Source organism: Macrobrachium rosenbergii, chromosome 51 (assembly GCF_040412425.1).
Source record: "Macrobrachium rosenbergii isolate ZJJX-2024 chromosome 51, ASM4041242v1, whole genome shotgun sequence".
NCBI classification, from domain to species: Eukaryota; Metazoa; Arthropoda; class Malacostraca; order Decapoda; family Palaemonidae; genus Macrobrachium; species Macrobrachium rosenbergii.
In genome coordinates, this window is record NC_089791.1 from 12,465,876 (window position 1) to 12,485,875 (window position 20,000).

The window sequence follows — 20,000 nt, forward strand, 5'->3', positions numbered from 1 at the left end:
TTTCCTCTAAATGATAATGATATTCAGATAATTTTATATTTAACGGAATACATGTTTGTTACTAAATTCGATGTCAGTTTTACTGATATTGAACTAAATTTCAATCACTGTATTTTTTATAAATGTCTTATTGAACAATAAGTTAATATTTCATATCAGGGTCCTATTTAAGAGCTTAAAGTTCGATCATCTGTGACTCAGTATTACTGAATTTTATATAACATTCGTAAAGATTAGCATGCGTAGAAAAGTAGGCACTCGAGGAAAATAAAAGAAAAAGTTTTGGCCTGCAGAACACTTGTCCATTTAAAGGCAGTAATTGATGTAATTACAGTGCCAGCAGACTTGTTTTCACTTGAAGCAACTTGTATCTCCATTCTAATTACTTCCTTCGTGGCATGGAGGTGCGGTATGGCTGGTAATGCTGAGCGTGCTAGTTTACGTTGCAAAATACGTCGGAAGAGCAGGATGGATTTTCAAGAAATTTCATGGAGATTAGCTTTTGAGTCCTCCCGTTGCGAAACTGGGTGTCTGTTCGTTCTTTTGCTTGTGAAGGTTAAGCCTGACTTGCTCCACTCTTTTGGAGTGCGAGTCTTGCAAGGTCTCTGCTTTAGGAGAGGAAGTCGAAATCGTTCTCTCCCTTTTGGCAGTTGACGTAACATGAGCCAAACTCAGTTTCTTCATTCGGAGGATAAGTCTAATCCCTTCCTTGCGTTTTGCAAGGCAATTCTTGTTCTCATTGCTGTCTTTTTTTACGGAATTAAATTTGAATTGATATCAGCTTTTGCAAGGTGAATCACTTTCGCTCCTTCCTTTAAAGGTAAACCTATATCTCGCTTTCTTTTTCTAGGCTTAAGTCAGCTCTTTCTGAGTGTTAGAAATCAGTATGTTAGTATAATTTGTGAATTGCAAATATGATGTGATTTGTGTTCGAGATATTTGCTTTGGAAGATGAAATATAATGTGAGCTAACCTGCAGTTACTCCTTTATTTTGCAGATGAATTCGGCTTCCTTTTTTTTATTTCTTTGAACTTAAATCTTACTTGACTTTTGATTTTTCCCTCTTTGGCGGGATACTCAGGTCTCAGTTTTGTATATTTGGAAAAAGTGTAATTATCAGCATCTACCTGTTAAGGGTTAACTGATTCTGGGTGCTTCTCAAGGCTGGCGTCACGTTACCTTTCATTCAGTTATTTTCTCTTTTTGATTAGGTTCATGTGATGAATTTCCCTTCATTAGTTACTTTGGTTAAATCGGCTAACTGTAGTTTCGAAAATGAAAGTGTCTTGTCATTTCACGTGAAGGCTTTTTTGTACTTTTCATCTGCTTGTATAAATTAATTTATATAATCTTTGTTTATTTGCTGTATGCAATTTTACTAAACGTTGAATCGCTTTCATTTTCATATTCCCTGGTGAAGACTTTTCACGTCTGATCGATAAAACGTTTTCTTCCATGCATCTGTAAATAGAGTATTTCACCTTATTTATATAACTACAATTTCATTCCTGCGTAAATGTATTTAATTTTTTATATATTTAATTGTTTATTAGCCTGGTTTATTTAAAAAAACTAAGATTTAATGGCAGAAAAATTTTTTATACAAATTGGGAATATCTTTACAAGGTCGCCGTCGAGTCTTTTTTATTTTGTAATTTAGTCGAATTTAATAGAATTTTGAAACTAACTAGCTAACTGTACTATGTTAAATTCCCTGTCCTGATGGTAAAATTTTAGTGTATTCTTAATGGAAGTGTATTTTGCATATTTTGTCGTAGCGTTAAGAAACCTGGAATGAAATCATTCTATAACCCAACAATTAAGCACCTCTCTCTCTCTCTCTCTCTCTCTCTCTCTCTCTCTCTCTCTCTCTCTCTCTCTCTCTCTCTCTCTCTCTCTTTATGAGGGAAGCCGCACAAAGAAAATTGATGCTGAACATGAGCAATTATGAGCATGTAATGGGCGAGTAAGTTAAAAATCAATTAAGTATTGATGATCTCTGGTTAACGCGCGAAATTATTTCTCAAGAAATATAATGAAAAATAGACACAGTCATAACAAAGCATTATTATAATCGCCCCTCCCCCCAACCTCTCTCTCTCTCTCTCTCTCTCTCTCTCTCTCTCTCTCTCTCTCTCTCTCTCTCTCTCTGTGGTTTTGAGGAGATTATAGTGATTTACCAAATTGTGTTATTTTTACTTTTCGCACTGAATAATTTGTTCGGATGACCAGTATTTTTGAACCAACCGTTGGACTGTATTTGTATGTAACCGAAGAGAAAGAAAGGCAGACATCCCAAGAATAAATTGCATAGAACAGAAAACCTCAACTTGGGATCATTTTTAATACGAGCATCAGAAATGGAATGTCCAGAGTATTAATTTGTGTTCTACACCGTTATCGTAGGTCATTTTTGGGTGAAGCGATGCCTTTCTTTCTGCAGCCAAGTTCTGTAAGTTTTACTATTTTTTGATTATCTGAGAACGAAACCTGCATATCATGCCAGTGTGCTTTTAGAATATTTTAATGTAGTTTCTTCATTTGTCGTATTCCTTTCACTGCTAGAAAATTTTCGTTTTAAAAATTATGCTTGTATCATACGTCAAAGTTTCCTTTTAGTTGAAGCATACTCAATTTCATGGTTTGAAAACAATTATCTTTTTTTTTTTACTATTTCTCCAAAGAAAATAGTGAAGGGCAGCATAGGAAGATGTTAGGAAGGTGTCTGTGTAGCAGCTTATAAATCTCTGAACGGGGCAAAGTAATATTTCATGCGAAAATAAGCTTGCCTCCTGACTCTTCCTCTCCCTGAAGCAACATGTCTTGGTTTATGAAGTGTTACCCGTTGACTGCAGAATTCAACGGAGGAGGGAGGCCCCCGTTAACATGGACTCGCTCTTCCTCCGAAGGCTTATGGCTCCCGGTGAGAAAACTGGCTCCTTCAGGGTTTCCCCTTTTTTCTGCTCGCTTCTGGGAGCACCTGACTTTTATCCCATGATCTCGGATAGGGATCACCCGAGGTCATCATCGCGTAGGTCCCGAGGTCATGCGCTGGGCCGGCCGCCCCAGGTCACGGGTGTCGACTCCTGCAATCATTCACACCTCTAACCGACGTCGAGGTGAAGTTCTGGCTTGTTTACGAACCTCTGTTCATTATGGAGGTGCTAATTCATTTCAATCAATATGCGTGCAGTATAATTGAATTTTGATTTGTTAATGAGTTTTTTCTCTTCGGCTTTAGCCTTCCCAATAACTCTCTCTCTCTCTCTCTCTCTCTCTCTCTCTCTCTCTCTCTCTCTCTCTCTCTCTCTCTCTCTCTCTTAAACACACACACACACACACACACGCACGTGCACACAACTACTTTATAGATTGTAGGATTATGAACTCTTTTACATATTTTATACATATATATACATATACGGTATCTCTCTCTCTCTCTCTCTCTCTCTCTCTCTCTCTCTCTCTCTCTCTCTCTCTCTCTCTCTCTCTCTATATATATATATATATATATATATATATATATATATATATATATATATATATATATATATAGTGTAAATAAGAAAAAGAAGAAAACGACAGTGATTGGTGAGGACTCGAATGAGAACTTGTTCTTTTGTTGCCACAAGTCATTTTTCAAAGTTGCGGTTTTTTGACTTCTGGATAAAAATGTCAGACCATAAATCAGTGGCTTTAGCACTTTCCGTAATATGCATTAGCATATTTGGCCGAAACCTATCAAGAAAAGTTAAGTAAAAGATATATAACGAAGGATCTCTCTCTCTCTCTCTCTCTCTCTCTCTCTCTCTCTCTCTCTCTCTCTCTCTCTCCTTATGCGTATGTGCGTGTTGCTTCTTGTTTGTTTTGCCCTATCGGGAGATGTGCTTTAAAAAATTCTTGTGATCATTATTCTTCTTATTAAGAGAAAGCAAAGATCTCAGGAACTGAGAGAAAGTAATCTTTGACTCATAACCCACAGTCGGGCTCACCGGAGAGAGTTCAAAAAGCAGCGGTAATAGGTCACAAAGATATCCATCAAACAACACGAAGAGAAGAAAGACTTTTTCATTGTTGTTCTTGACGTTGTTGTTCTTGATGATGATGTTGCTGGTCAGAGCAACTTTTCCCATAGTGAAGAAGAGCTTTCTCAGAAGTGGGACAACAATAATTAGAGAGGCGGGTGTTAATGGCATCTAAGTGGACTGTCATTACTCGAGCTCCGCTCTCTCATTTGACGAAAATCAAAGGACCCCGGATTTCCCCCTTTTTCTCTTTGCCGTTTCCCACATTTCGCCAGGCTTTTAAAGTTTGGATATGTGGCCGAATAGTGGTGGACCATAAGGGATAATTTTTCACCTTAGCAATCGGCCTGTCGAGACGAACAAGAGAGCGTGCTTGTATTCCGCTTTCTCCTCAGTCCTGAATTAGGTAGGGTGGAAAGGGCCCTTTGCTTGCACGCCACGCCGGAAAATTAGGAGTGATCATCTGTATGCATGGGTGCTTTCAAGTTCAACTAGCCGAGATGTGGCGGAGTGTAATCGATTGGCTCGGTGCCTTGTACTCCGGCAGGTTACGTCAAGATCTTGCCAAAGTGCCGCCGTGATATATTATGGCATTGAATCTTTTTAATTGGTGTTGGTCCGCTCTGTTTCGTACTTGGGGAATTTGGAAATTTGCTCGTGTTGAGAACGATCGACATCTGTACGCAGGATAAACATTCTATTTAGCGGCATACGGCTGTGCATGTGTTTATTTATTTATATTTGATTTATTCATAGACCTACTATTTTAAGATTAGTTGAAACAACACAGAAATAATTATGAATTTATGTCGTACAAAAGACTTTCATTCATTGATAATGCTTTATACGAGTCTTGTTTAACAGTGTGGTAAAAGTGTAAAATGATTATAAAAAACTTGAACGAGAGACAAATTGAAAAATTAAGTACGATAGGAATGTCTTGCAAGTAAGGATTCTTCCTTACTGCAGTCTCTGTTTGGTTTAACTGTATCGATATAAATTGTTTTATGCTTGTAGAATTCATAGCATTCTACAAGCTTAAAACAGTAAGCAACAAGAGGGATTGTTATTCAAGACATGAAGAATTTAAGAGCCAATTGGAATTTTACTCATAATTTTTAGATGGAGTTTTGTCATTCATATTAATGCCCTTCAAATGTTAATATATTCATTGTTTGAATACCTGACCGACTTGCTATAATCTGAAGCTTGACGTAGTTGATTAAACTGTAACTGGAAAATCATAATAGCTCGATTTTTTGTTGTGTTAAAACCAATATGTGACTACAGTAATTTTTATAATGCCACGCAAATGGAGTGATCTCACATTTTTCTTTTTTCGAGAATCACTGGCGTAGATGTGGTCATTTTGTGGGTGGGTGAATATGGAAGGGGCGCCGGTCTTGGTTTGAGGGCGCCACTGTGTCACTATTAGATTTCTATTTTGTTAACGAGGACGGAGATGGGTTTCAAAAAACAACCAAAAACTGTAAAGAACTTATGAATAATAATACAAATAAGCTTGCCCTTTAGAAATGTGGAAAACAGGGAATATATTCTTGAAACCATTAGAAAAAGGTATGTATTCCATTACCATGTCGTAATTTTTAACTATTATCTAAAAGCTTTGTCTTAGTCAAAATACAGTAAGGAAAACACGTTAGAACTACTGTATATGGCATGTTATAGTCATATGAATAATACGATTTTTTTTTTTTTTAAGAAACAGACTAGTGGACCATGATTATTTATATGGTCTTGTCCATGTAATAATCCGGTTACTTGTCTACAACTCAGAATTCGTAGAATGTGAGCTTGGTGTAGCTGTGTCTTATTTTATAATCCTCTAGTAGGTTTACAGCTGGTATCCAACTCCCCTTCATTCCCATTTTCTCATTGGAATTTTGTTTTATTAGTCTGAAAAATTGCTTCAAATACAGTTAGGCCTAACCAGTGAACTCAGAACCAGATATTATCTAATTATTGCTTAACGAAATTATCAGTAGTTGTTTAGCCCTGCTTGCCTAATTGTGGCTCGCCTGACTGCTTTTTGATGGGTATGAACCATGGGGGGGAGGGTGTTGGAGGGAGGGTACCGGTGGCTGACAGCCCAACTCCCCAGAAAAAAAGCCACTGTCGAGAATGTAACATTTTTGACAGCAGTTCAAACATGTATGTGCTTATTTTTATGTTGCTCCTCTCTATGTATACTTACTTTTATCGGAATGAGGTTTTTGTTAAAGTTGACCTCATTTATGTTCATTACTCTGTACTGGGCAATTGTCATAGAAAACCGATCTACGTTATTCTTACTGTATTCCTCCATTTGCTCTCTTCTTCACCACTTTTCTCTTACAGTATACGAACTTAGGGCGTTTCTATCTGTTGTTTCCCCTTCCCGGCTGCCTCCCACTACTCCCCGTCATCCTTTTTCTCTTTTTCATCCTCCTCCGCATCCTCCCAACCCCCAAGTGATGTGATGTGAGGTGATGGGGGTTTCATGACAGAGATAGCGTGTGAGGCCTCCCACTCTCCAGGGTCTCATTTTGACACCTTAGCTGCCCTGCGTCGTCTATCAACTTTTATCCTCTTTACCATCTGTTTGCATGATCAGTAGGCGTAAGGTAGGCTACACGACCAACGATATAGGCGGTTTTTTTTTTTTTACTTATATCTTTTATCCTGTTAGTTCCCTTGGAAAAAGAGCTTTAACTTTTTCTTCATTATTTATCTGTCTTATAATTTCTCATTTCTTTTTCTGCAAGAGAGGGAGACCATTTCTTTCCCATGGTAATATTTATGCTTTCCTTTTTATAAACTTTTTATGTATATCAAATAGGATGTTTATCCATCTATGGTTAACAGTGGATTAATCATCCAAAAGACTGAATGAAATTTAAGTTTAGGGAAACTTGATATAACATCTTTTTCCAATGGCTGGCAAATTTGGATTGGATTATAAAATATGAACCTTCTGAAGATGACGTATATAAAAGTGGGCTAATTTTAAACAGCTTATGAACCAGGTAAATAAACTATTGTTATCACTACTTCAGAGAGAGAGAGAGAGAGAGAGAGAGAGAGAGAGAGAGAGAGAGAGAGAGAGAAATTTCGGTCCACGCTGATAGTGTATGATGCTTATAGAGATAAAGCTGGGAGAGAAATTCTAATAACATGTTAAAAAGAGTATTATGAAGGGTATTATCAAGCACGGGGTGGTGAATTTGCTTTTAAAGTCATGCATGTTTCTGTAAAAAAGTATACCTTTAAAGAATTGATATTTGAGAATAGCTGCAACATATATTTAAGCAGATGACCGGCCAAGTGCGTGCTTGAGGGAGTACCTGTCTCTACTAAAAGATAAGATTATTGTAAATCCTTTCCTCATTTTTCCCTTTTTATGTTTGATATGCTGGACAGAGGATTCATTAAATCTTGATTTTGTGAGGAGTTATTCAAATTTATATGCGTTCAAACCTTTTTAAAAGTATCGCAGCACTTTCGGTAGATTTTTATTCATGACAAACTTATGGGGGGATAGATAACAGATATTTTAACAATTTCTGATTCGTAAATGCTTGTAGAGTTCATGAAAAGATTGGTAATTGAATAATAAAATATGTAACATTGATAGTTTTTTATATGTAACACTCAGTTTAATTATGCAGCTTGTTCCAGAAAATCTGATGTTCTGGATTGCAATGGAATTACAACAGCGTTATCCAGTGTATAGTGTAATCCACGTATACTCGAGTGATTTAGCGTGAATTTTAATTGAAATAATCTTCTTTTACATGATACGGAAACCATGTCGAGTGGTTATAGAAGTCCAAGTGTCATTTCTTCCTTATTATTTTTTTTCTTATGTTTGATATTGTGGGTTCTATTCATATTCTTCATGTGGTGTTAAAATTTAGAGAATTTGCATATCATAGGAGGCAAATTTTAAATGAAAAATCAGATAGTTTCTGTTGCCAGTAATAAGGAAATAGTGATTTGGGGTTAGAAGTTTTATCTTTCTGTAATTAGCACTTACATATGCCATAGATAGCCTTGCAGAAACTGTTTCAGCCGAATATTTTAATGATTTCATGTATCACCATTCTGACCTTATTTCGGGTTATGGCAAGGGGTCAAGTCAATTGATGCCTAGGTTCGAATGGGATAAAGTCGTAAGGGATATATTTTTAATCACTGCAGTCTTGTTTCGTATTATCATGATTGAAGAAAGATAATAATAGTGACTAGTCTTTGGCCTCAATTCTGCTAGAACATCTCCATATAACAACAGTTGACCGAAATCCAAGTTGGTCACCCGCTTGTGTAACGGCATGGAGGTTTCACGTTGTTGCACGTTTCCAGTTTGCCCTTCTTAAAGAATTTATATTAAAGAAAATACCCAGACGGAGAGTGTTTTGCTTGGAGTACCGAAATAAACTCGACAGACTTAGGATATGCAGATGAAGATTTCTTAATCAGTAAAACACCACAAGATTTTTCAAGATTGCATAATGGGATGTCTCACATGTCTAAATATATTGGCCCTCAAAATAAATCTCAAAAAAACAGAAGTAATAGGCACAGTATACACAAACAGACGGAATAACATTAGATGGAGAAAGAATGATAAAACTTAATTCTTTCAAAAATTTCAGAATAATGATGTCTCGAACAGGTTTTCATGAGCTGGAATGAAGTGGAAGACTAAAAAAAAAAAGCCAGTGAAACAATGAGCGTGCGAAAGTAAGATTTTATGTAATTTTAGTACAATCTGTATTGCTATACGTACGAGAATCCTAGTATAAAAAAGGGACTATATCCAAAAGATTTTTTTGCTTTTGAGAATAAAGCTTTAAGAAGAAATTACGGAAAATCCATGTGTAGTCGAGATAATGAAGAAAGGGAGATTCAGAGAGTTTGGACATGTCCTTTGCACAACCACTGGGAGAATATTGCAGGATAGTTTCAAATGGGCTCCTGTGGGCACTAAAAAATCGAAAGTCCCAAAACTACTTGGATGAGAACCAAGAGAAGGGAGGCTGGGGATAAGTTGAGATTTTTGGAAGATGAAGCCCAGGAAAGACATGAGTATCGAAATGTTTCATCGCCCTTTGCGTCACAGAGCGTTGGAGGTGGTGATGCTGATGATGAATGTTGATTGACATTCAGTGTAGCTCGGTTTGGCGACCTTTTCTCTCTTCTGTCAAGCTTTGACATTTCTCGCCGTTCACGTGCTTTCAGCGACACCCTTAACCTTCCGTCGTTTAAAGGACAGCGTGATAGTTCTCTATCGTTAATTTTCAGCCATTTTTATCAGTTTTATTGGAGTTGGGCTTGGTAAGAAATTTGGTCGTCTTCCCTTTTCACTGTATACACACAAATAATAACACACAATATTACACATATATATACTGTGTATATATATATATATATATATATATATATATATATATATATATATATATATATATATATATATATATATATATATATATATATATATATATATATATATATATATATATTCTTCATGCACAACCTACACAGTCACCACCACCACTAACTGTGATCATAGTCTACGGGTCTTCAATCCCAGGGTTATCGTCTCTCCCACTTCGAAGTGCCCAAAGTAAAAGATACCTTGGTCCGTGCTTCGGAACAGGGCAACACATCGTTCAGGGTCGGGACGATGGTGTGCCCGTAGGAACGCCATGGAGCAGCCCTCTCACAAGCGGCCTGTAAGCAGGATGAAGATCCTTGGCCTAGCACGTCTAAACGTGGATATTACAACCAGTCATTTTTGACGATATGATACATCATCGTGAAGAAAGTGTATACCTCGGAAGTGTTAGGAATAAGGACAGGAAGACCTAAGACGGGCAGGATGGATCTTGTGAAAGAGGAGCTATATTGAGGTGAATGGCGCAATATGTGTAGCGGCTTCAACTCGCTTCGGATGAACCATCTTTGATGGTTTATGATGTGGCTGATGTTATGAAAGTTTTGTATTGGGCCTCATATTGTTAGGGGAAAGACCTTATGTTGCAAAAAATAAAAGATATAAATAGTCTGCGCGTTTGTGTTTGCTTATATTATGTAACCTAATTCCTTATTCGTCTTCTGGAGCATGTTAAGAATTTACATCAGTCCCCATTTCAGCTTTCCAAACTGGACTTTTAACGGGTGACAAAAATCTGGAACATTGCTTGAGCTTATTCTGCCGCCCGAATATCAAGGTCCGTATGATAATCAGTTAAGCATTGCTTCTCCTGTAGTCCCACATGTTAACACGGCCTGAAGGCCCTAAGTATCTCTATTAAACACGGTTTTTACTGTCCAAACTCCCCATATATGTTATTTAATTATAGTGATGATTCATTTCCAAATTTTTGGCTTTTATATTTTCATAACGTATCAATGTAGAGAGAGAGAGAGAGAGAGAGAGAGAGAGAGAGAGAGAGAGAGAGAGAGAGAGAGAGAGAGAGAGAGAGAGAGAGAATCAATCATTTTGATAAATGTCACCTTGCCCTCACATCCTCCAGTATTCCGATGTGGGAAAACGTTTATTATTATTATTATTATTATTATTATTATTATTATTATTATTATTATCCACTTTACGCAGATAAAGCAAGACTTATAACGTAAATATAAATTGCAATAAAAATATTAATAAAAGAGTTTGATGTCTTACTACAGCAGTTTTATACTTATTTTGATATATACTTCAATCTTCGATATGATATTTACTTTGTTACAAAATTACTTTGCAAGAAGCCTCATTGTCATATTCTGCAATGAATAAAGTCAACAACGACTACAATTTCACGGATGGCTTAGTTCCAAGATAGCTGATTAAGACAAATAATGGTAATAATTTATTCTGATTTCTGCATTGTTACACTGAAATTAAGGTAATTTTATGGGAGTTTATAAGCAACAGTGAGTAGTTCACAAATATCCAAAGTGCATCGTTTCTAGGTAGGATTTAGTTTTATAGTGGAGTCAAAAGTCATTATTTTGCTGGGAAGTGTAATCAGCATTCAGTTCACTCACATGTGGCTGAGGATGATAAGATTTACAGCGTCTTCTCCCCAAGTTGAAATCACTTGATTATATTCCTCCTGCAACACTGTAGTCATCCAGACCACCTTGACTCCCAACGTGACATTCGTCCAAAACCACTTCGTTGAAAAAAAAAAAAAAAAAACTCTCTCTCTCTCTCTCTCTCTCTCTCTCTCTCTCTCTCTCTCTCTCTCTCTCTCAATCTTTTACGCCGTCTCCACATTAGTTACACTTATTGGCAGGGCATTGGAGGTCTTGGGTCAGCGGGAGGAGGTCAATAAAACGTTCCTTTAAACGGGTACAGAGGGAAATAGGTTTACGTACTGGGATTGCTTCTGCTAATAGAAGTCTGTGGATCTGTCCTTATTAGCGGAATTCCTATTTACTAGTTTCTTTAACTGTTTAATTTGTGTGACTGGTCTTTTTTGATAGCACGTCTTTGTTCATTTCTTTACTTTTATACTTTTGTATTTATATGTTCATTCATTTATTTTTTTTATGTAAATAAACATCTGTTGTATTTATGAGAACTTGTAGTATTGGGAGACGTTTTAAGAGTGCCATTTATAGAATTTTTATTGCTAACTTTCTTGGATATATATTTAATTCGACGTGTACAAATTCTTGCAAGTGTTTTTTTTTTGTATTATCTGAATTTATTTATTACCATCTCCCTCTCTCACTCTTGCGCTGAAGTGGTGACTTTCTCACCCAGTATTAGATTTGATTCTTTAACTCTTCTAAATTTTCAAATCAGGGCTTTAGTCATCTGTATAAGTATTTTTTTTTAATATAAGAGCTGGCTTATTTTTACAGCTGGTGTGGTTGTTACTATCCTAATCACCATCATCATCATTACCACCCAAAGTTTACTGTTATCACGTTACTTTCATGTGTTTGTGATAGACACTATATGATCGTCCTACAATTTATTTTTTTTATTTCATGTATAGCTTGGTAATGCTCATTTATTTTAAATTTTGTTCTTTACATCACATAAATTCCCTTGCTAGTTTGACACCAAGATTAACAGGACTGATATGCGCGTTCAGTTACATAGGCAGTGTCGTTATTGACTAGTAAGCCATGAATAAATCATACTGACATGAAACACTAATGCAACAAGGGGGTAGAGTTTAAGGTGAGTTAAATCAACCAAAGACATTACAATGAACCTGAAGTGAATGAGAATATGTTACGAAGTGATGCCTTTCCAAAAGGAGAGAAGATTATTTTAACAGCTGTAAACTGGACTCGTACTTTTGTATTTATTTTGATATAATAATTGCGCCTACTGGTATTCTTGTGCCTCGCGAGATTATAATTACAATTGTCTTCTTCTTTGTTAACATACGAGTTATGCTTGTATGCTGATAGTAAAATCGATGATTAATCGATGATGAAATACGTTGCCTAATTGATACTGGAAAGCCTTCAGAATACAGTAAGTCAAGTATTGTGATTTAGCAAGGCAGATATTGCAAAACTGGGAAAAGGTGATGCATAACGCAGTTGGGGAAAACTAAGTTGAAGTTTTAAATAGATTGAATAAAAATTTTATGCTCACACTCAGACTGGTCAGGATATATTATCAGTTATTGAGATGTCGGTGGCCAGATGACAAGAAACAGACATCGGTCTCTTCGGGGTCATAAATACTTCTTTTGTTCTTTTCATCATCTTTTGCACATTGTACTGCCTTACTTCAGTGTAATGTTTAACATTTTACTAGTCTGTGTTGCAGTAGTACGTGAAAATAGTTTTGTAACTCTTGCTACCAAAATGACACTTAAAACTTCATAGCTTTTAAATAAATATATAGTCCGTTTCAGTACAAGAGTGAAACAGTGGGCTTGAGTTTCATTTGATATCTTGAAGCTATGAATGGTTTGAATTTAAATCCTAAATATAACACTTTCCCACGGCAAGAAGTTATTTTTTCTGGTAGTTTAGCTATCTTCCATTGCCATATAAATGAATGGCGTGAAATATCAACTGCGTTGCCAAGGGCAAAGGTACAGTCTACTATTTTTTTTTTTCTCTCTGTCTCTCTCTCTTCCAGACCGATAAGTGACACTGCAAATTATTATCAAGTAAATTTTTGTTCTCCTATACTATAAGGAATTTTCGCCGTCCTTCTACAGAGGAATATTTAGGGTAGTAATGGGGAAGGGGGTAAAATTGAGGGGGTGGGACAGCAATTGTGTTCATTGGCAGCCTCCTTAAACTGCCTTTTTCCCTCGAGGGAGCGCGAGGCAAACCGGTCGTCACATGAGACAGCGGTTTACGCCAGTTTTTGCCCGGGAACTTTATCGTATTCTGAACATTTATTTACCTCCCCCTCGGAGCTCCGGTAGCCAAAGCGGTGTCAGACGGACATCCTTATCTCTCCTCCTGAATCTCGGGGCCACCCTCAAAGGGAATGAACTTAGAAGGGCGAACTTGAACTTTGAGGGTGAACGTGTGTAACTTTCTACGGTATTGTTCCTTGTTTTGGGGGCCGCTTTTGCTGTGAGTTTGAGTCTGACCCTTTTGGGCTGTGACTCTGGCATGATTATGGTGTCGTGCAGGGGAGGGAGAAAGGCTGGGCTTTGTGTCATGGAAGAGGAGGAGACAAGAGGAGTTAAATGCTTCTTGGGGAAGAAGAAAGGAATTCTATGGTGACTAATGGGAAATCCTGGAGATTCTGCTCATATTCTCAGGACTGACTTTTCAGCCACCCTGTAGTTCGTGTGTTCAGTATGAAATCACAATTGTCACTTGATTATCTTATTGGCACTGGATGTATTTTGATTGTTTGATTTATAGATAGTCAATAAAGTGACCACTATTTATCTATTTCTCAAAGAGTACGCAGTGTTTCAGTAATTTTTTATACATTATTTGTGATTAGCTTAAAAACTCTGTACGTCTACTATTTTTCAAATTACTTTTTTTTATATGACAGGTATATCACTAGGAGTATCTTCCCAGTTACAAATGACCTGTGCTTATGGTTACATACATTCATCAGGTATGTTTTTATGAGCAAATGACTAATTGTTTACGTGACACGTTATACTTATTCTTAACGTTACCAAATTAATGACCAGTCGGAGTATTTTCTGATATACAACGTCGTGTCAGGATTTGGATAAAATGTAATTTTAATAGCCTTATCTTGTTTACAAATCGACTTCCACAGACAATTTGGATACACTTTCCGGGAGGGAAAATAAATGAAGTTCTCCCTTCCGTGGTGGGATTCGAACCATGACAGGTAAAATTAAGAATTAATTATGAGGTACATCTGGTGAAAGTGCCTAGTAAAGTCTGTGTATTTTGATATACGTGTAGTTTCATACATTTTGCGTTTTCGCTTTTCGTAGAGAAGGATTATTTTTACCTTTATTGTTCGTATTTCGTCAAGTGTTTTTAAATACAGTGCGCCTAGTGCCCTCTCGCCTCATTGTCTGATCCGGGATATGAATGCCTGGCTACCTTGTCTTTTCTAACTCCCATTAAGGAGAGAGAGAGAGAGAGAGAGATAGTATTTTGACGAGGTTTACATCATTTGATTAAGATAGTAGTTGGTTCTCTTCCCCCGTTAAGAACCCTTTTTCCTTTTATTTTCCACAGATATTTTTTCTCTGGTAGAGGATCCTTTTGACTTGTCATCAGCATTATGTACTGTAGGCCTATATGCATGGTAAAGGAATGTGTTCGCATGTGCTATGTACCTAAAAGATTATATTCTTTATCTGTTTTTGCAAGGTCAGTATAGGGTATGGCCTTTAAATGCAATGTTTCAGGGTATTTGGTGACGTAAAGAAAACGCAGAGGGTATAGAATGCTATTATTTTTTTTTCCGGGATCTCACGAGAAGCACCTGAGTCCGTGAAAGACACATATGAATGGCGGTGTTTGTGTGTTGTGTGTTTGTGTGTAGGTGGCTTATTTATAAATGTATGCAGCCTGTTAACAGGAATTTTTTTAAATACGAGGTGTTCATCCACGGTTCTCTGCTGTATGATTGGTAGCAGTTGCCATCGTGTTGATTTCCCTTTGTAGCTAGTTACTAAAATTGTGATGAATTTATAAGATATATATATATTTATATATATATATACTATAAACTTATATACAAATTATATAGGTGTATATGTGTATATATATATATATATATATATATATATATATATATATATATATATATATATATATAGTAGACCAACCCGGCACTGCCTGGGAAAACTCTGAATGACAACCAATAAACTCTCTCTTTCCTGTTAAGATAGTTGCTTCAGTTACATTGCCCAACATTTTGACTTATCATATTTCACCCCATCTCTCACCCCTCATTCATATCGGGGGCTGAACTTGAACTTAAGTGGCATCGGGAGTGTCACTAATCATCTCAGCGACCTCAAAAACTATGTGGACAGACACTAATATTTTTAATTTCACATTTATTTTTCACCCTTATCACCTCTTGCCCCTATCCTTATCGGCCCTGAACTCAGACTTAAAGGGCATCATTGCCGCTAATTATCTCACACCCCAAAAGCTATGGATTAAACACTAATATCGGTCGCTGGCCACAAGTACTCTGCTTCCCACCCCAACCCCCTTTGGTGCCAGTGATGTCTTACCCTCACAGTATTCTTTTCCAGATAGTAAGCCTTATGTATACCGAAATGAGTTATGATAAACCCTCAGATTTTATTTAGTTGACAAGTCTACGGGCAGAACCAACCCCGTTTCAGGGAAGCCCTTCCCACCACCACCTTCTTTAGTGCCCTTTGGTGCTAGTGATGTCTTCCACCCACAGTATTCTTTTTCAGATAGTATGTCATATGTATACTAAGTTTGGTTGATATTGCTCAGTGTGTTTCAGAGTTATGTTGAACACACTCACACATCTATTTATATATATATATGTATATATATTTTATATTTTATATATATATATATATATATATATATATATATATATATATATGTATATATATATATATATATATATATATATATATATATATATATATATATATATATATATAATATATATATATATATATATATATATATATATATATATATATATATATATATATATATATATATATATATTATATATATATATATATATATATATATATATATATATATATATATATATATATATATATATATATATATATATATATATATATATATATATATATATATATATATATATATATATATATATATATATATATATATATATATATATATATATATATATGTATGTATGTATGTATGTATGTATGTGTGTATTATATATAAATAAATTTATCACATCACCGTAACTTTTTTATGCACAAACATCAAGCCACAAATGTCATTTAGGCTAATATCGAATTCGCTCTACCTCGGAAATAATATCGAAGGGAATTATTATTGTTAAGTAACAGTCACCTGGTGAACTCGAGCCACTGACGGTAAACTCTACCAATAGACTGTAACTGAAAGGGAATTATAATTGATAATTAATAATCACCTGATAGTCTAGTGTCAGAGCACTCGTCACCGAAGTCAGAGACAATTGCCGTCGGTGGTTTGAGTACAGCAGGTGACTGTCACTTATCAGTTCAGTTTTAATTTTTCATTATTATATATATATATATATATATATATATATATATATATATATATATATATATATATATATATATATATATATATATATGTGTGTGTATATATTTATATGTATACATGTATGTATGTATATATTTATTATATATATACATATGCATGTATGTATGTATGTATACATATGTGTGTGTTTGTATGTGTTTGTGTGTGTGAGCGTTTGTTCTGAATTAATTCCATGCTTATATAGCCTGTGTACGTGTGATTACATATATTGTACATGCATGCATGTTTGCTTAAAAAAATTAAGCTCATTGTACGTTTGAAATGACGTTCACGAAAGAGTAGTCAGCATTTGGCTGCTTTGACAATGTTGCTTTCTGTACTACCAGTACTAGCACAGTCCATTTTTCAGGATGTAATATCTTTACTTTCAATTGCTAACATCGTTAAAAATATTAGGAACAGTTTATATTTCTTGCATTCAAATTGCTTTGCTAGCAATGAATGACTACAACTACCGACGTTGAAATTTCGGTGGTCAAATTTCTCTTTTATATATATATATATATATATATATATATATATATATATATATATATATATATATATATATATATATGTGTGTGTGTGTGTGTGTGTGTGTGTGTGTGTGTGTGATGTGATTTGTGCGTATGTCTGTGTATGTTGACCAATCTTTTTTGGTGCAGTGCTTTCAGCACCAATTTCTGCCAGACCTTTTTATCTAGCAGTTCCGCTATGTAATCGTAATTCAGAATTTTCAGCTGGAACCCATCTGTTCTATCGGCATTTTGTTTCTATAAATAAATATTACAGTGCTTTTGAACGATCATATCATAGACCTGACTGTCTCTGCTGATTAAAGAGTTTGGTGAACTGTTTGATAACGATCAAAGCCTGTTTGTGGGAAGCATTGCTCTGGTATCTTTGGAGCCTCTTTTTGTGCTTTTCTTCTTGAGAAAGTGAAATCTAAGAACGCCCTTTTAATAAATGACTCGGCGCTTAATCACTCTTGGAGTTGTTTCGTCTTAATCGTTCGGGATGTCGCTGCTTTCAGTTAGGTTTATCGGATTATGCCGTCTCTGTTCTTTTTCCTTCGTTTTACTCACAACTTTATAATCTCACAGGTACTATGAAGAGTTTGCAAATTCTTGCAACAGTCCTACATGCTTCGATGATGTGAAATTCTTTCCCTTCCTATCTATTTTCCAATCACAGAAAAGTTTCACATTCGCGTTACAGGACGAAGACATGTAAATTATATAAAATGGATTTTTTTTACTTCATGTTTTAATTATTTATGTTGTGTATTTGTAATTTAAAAATAGCGCACTTTTGTTTGCTTTATTGCCTTACATCTTCGTGTTGTTCCTGCATTATTCACGTATACCTTTTTGTAATGAAGGGTGTATCCCAAGAGTGAGATGCTGGTAATTTAATTTTTTCTTATTTCTTTCTATCAGTCTCAATTCCAGAAAGAGAAAAAAGTATTTATAACTCAACTAAAGATTTGAGGGAAAAAATAAGGTCTTCCATAATGAAGGAGGAAAAGTATACCTTAGTGTAACCAGACCACTGAGCTGATTAGCAGCTCTCCTAGGGCTGGCCCGAAGGATTGATTTGTTTTACGTGGCTAAGAACCAACTGGTTACCTCAGCAACGTGGACCTCCAGCTTATTGTAGGAATCCGAACCACATTATAGCGAGAAAATGAATTTCTATCACCAGAAATAAATTCCTCTTATTCTTCATTGGTAGGTTTGTGCTTATTTTATGATTGCTAATATGTACAAATACGCTTTTATACCTCAGTTAATGATTTAGGATTTCTTTGCATTGTTCAGTAATAAGAAGGAAAAGTGATGTGACATCTGGAAACCGCCGTTTTGCAGCATCTGATGAAATGTGCTGTACTGAAATTCTTGACGGCAATACGGGAAGTTCACCGTATTAGGAATATGGCCAGGAAACTGCATCTCTTGGTAATGTTATTGATTAAGTCTATTTTGCCTTCACACAATCAATCTTACCATCCATGGTCATTATTTGTCTAGCTATCACTGGAGAAATTTGATTGACGTTAGACTTTTTTAGCCTTTTTCATTGAAATGACTGGCAAAGAGTAAAATATGTGTATTTGTTCGTACGTCTATTTGGAAGATCGTGACTGACACCAATTCATATCCCCCCCCCGTATTTTTCATTTTAGCAGAAAATAAGTTATTTCTTATTTAATCGGAAGGTAAAAATTCCCAGGGGAAGTGGATGAGAAAGATGTTTATGCTTAACCTCAAACCCTCTTTGGTATACTTCTCCTTTAGAGGGTTCCTGTTTTATTTTGCATTAGTTTCTGATAGCCTCACTTGTTCGGATAAGCATATAGAATCTGGAAAGTGCTTTTCACTGTGAGGAAGCGAGGCGTCTTCATTTCCAGGGAATTTCACACAGGGGAGATCGTTTGATGCGCAACCTTGCCTGTCAGGGTTTTAAAGAAGATTTTCTCTGGCCTGGCAAGATTATCTCCATGCCGTAGTTATGCAAGAAGGCCGTCGCTCTTTTGTTTAAGTAAATTGAATTTGTTATGCAAAGTTTAACATGCATATATGATTTTGCGGTATAGAAAATTGCCAAACTTATGCTTATTTCCAAAAGTTTCGCAGGAAAGTGTTTTGGTCGTGTAACGGTTCAAAGGTGACTTTCGCTCAGGGAGGCGATATTTCATAATTATTGTTCTTTAATTTTTAAATCCGCCTTGTTTTTATTGCTAAAAATTGCCTTTATAACAGCAGTTGCTTTTTGGAATAATGTATCGTAGTTTTTTTTTATTAAAATACATTTCTTTAATTTTCCCTTATAAAGGCAATTAAGGGAATATGTGCACACTATGGATTATGTTAATAATGTCTTGAAAAACTATTACATAGGTCATCCTGGCCTTTGGAGTTCATAAAAACAAATAAATGCTTTGCTTCTGTTTAGAATAGGGCTCTCCTCACTGCTACCGTGAAAACTCATCACACTTCACTTTTTATTGTGAGAATATTTATATTCCAGCATTTTATCGGTTAACTGTTTTTTTTTTTTTTATCTCTTTCTCTGGGACATTCATTCTGAGAATTTCACTCTATTCCTTTTGGGCGAGTGAAGTGATGAAAATTCTCTAGAATATCTTGTTAAGAATCAGAGGATTATCCAAATTTAGGCTTTTGGAATGAATAAGAATTGAGGAGGAGCAGGGGAAACTGTTAAAGCGCAAAAGCCATTGTTCTGCG